Genomic DNA, 1,696 nt, shown 5'->3' with positions numbered 1-1,696 from the left:
GATGGGACAGGCAGCCCCTCCCGGAGCATGAATCAGTGGAGACTGTTTTCCAAAGACTCTCCATTAAATGGTGCCAAAATCTGCTTCTCCCTAAATTATTTCCCTTGCTTTACCACTGGAAAAAATCTAATTTCCCTTTCAAATGATATCCTTTTAAAATTATAGGCAGGTAAGTTTTAAGAATTTGAGTTAACTGGGTCCCGACGTCCCTCTGGTCCGTCCATTGCAGAGGGCGTGCTTTCTCTTCATCGCTAAATTGGGACGTTTACTCATCTGGACTGGTTTTAATTAATGACATCCCACTGGAGTCCTAGGATCCTGCAGAAAGGATTAACTCGACTCTTTACGGATCCGTAGAGGAGTGTCTCCAGGGAGCTGCCCCCCTCCGCCACGCTGTTCCCGTCTTCCCCTCACTCTCTGCTGAGTCTCCTCTCAGGCTTTCCTCCTCACAGCTCAACAGACACTGTTATTTCCAGGATGAGGAGAGACCTCTGGGTCTCTCCATTCTTGTGCTCCTGGCTGGTGAGGCCCCTTCCATAGCCTCCTTGTTGTGCCTGGACCCTCTGGGCTCGGGCTTTGCTCTGCTATCCTCTCCCTTTCCCAGGATGTGCTGGACTAACTCTCTGAGATCTGGGCCTCACAGCATGGCCTTCCCTGGCTGCCCTTCCAGGCCCCGGTGCAGCTCAGACCATTTACCCTTCTGTGTCATCTGCACAGCTCCTGCCTCCCACTTACTCAGAGGGTAAGTGACACTGTGATTGTGGGTGTTGGCCGTTGTCTGCCTCCTGGATACATACAGTCTGCAAAGCTGGAGGCATCATGTCCATTTGGCCTCCTTGGTGCCGGGCTCGGTGCCCAGCAGAAGCATGTGCTGGGGGTGATACAGCAGAATGAGCCATGCTGTGCCCCGGGGTCTGGGAGGGTGCAGGAGAGGCCGCTTGGTGGGCTGGGGGAGCAGAGAGAGAGTGAGGCGTGGAACGCGTGAGAGCTCCCTGCTCTGACCAGTTAGAAGGAAAGAGCTCAATTCAGGGGAGGGGGAGACAGCACATAATTATTAGTTATGGCCCTAAGTGATGATAAAGAGGATGCAAGGGTCAGTGGAAAGAGAAAAAAAGAAGGAAAAGGCAGAACAAAAAGAATAAGTGCGAGTCATCAGAGGTACTTTGGGGGGACATCAAAGTTTTCAAACCTATACTGCAAAATCCCAATGCATAACATGAGCCCCAAGTGAGCTAACTTTGCTTATTGAATATCTAAGTGGGAATCACTTGGTAACATTCCTAGCTGTCCCTTTAGAAATGGGGTTCGCGAGTTGAGTTTTCTGGTTTTGGTAACAATGTAACAGTGTGGAAGTGCTGTGTGCAGGGTCTGTCCTTCATGCAGATCAGAGACAGTCACACACAAATCAGAGACAGCCACAGGCACATCAGAGACAGCCACACACACATCAGAGACAGCCACACGCACATCAGAGACAGCCACACACACAGATCAGAGACAGCCACATGCACATCAGAGACAGCCACCCACAGATCAGAGACAGCCACACACAGATCAGAGACAGCCACACGCACATCAGAGACAGCCACACACAGATCAGAGACAGCCACACACAGATCAGAGACAGCCACACGCACATCAGAGACAGCCACACACAGATCAGAGACAGCCACACACACATCAGAGACAGCCACAC

The sequence above is a fragment of the Otolemur garnettii genome, unplaced genomic scaffold, assembly GCF_000181295.1.
Source record: "Otolemur garnettii isolate 467f Iridium unplaced genomic scaffold, OtoGar3 scaffold00123, whole genome shotgun sequence".
NCBI lineage: Eukaryota > Metazoa > Chordata > Mammalia > Primates > Galagidae > Otolemur > Otolemur garnettii.
The sequence above is the reverse complement of the archived record's forward strand: the minus strand, read 5'-3'. Positions refer to the sequence as shown.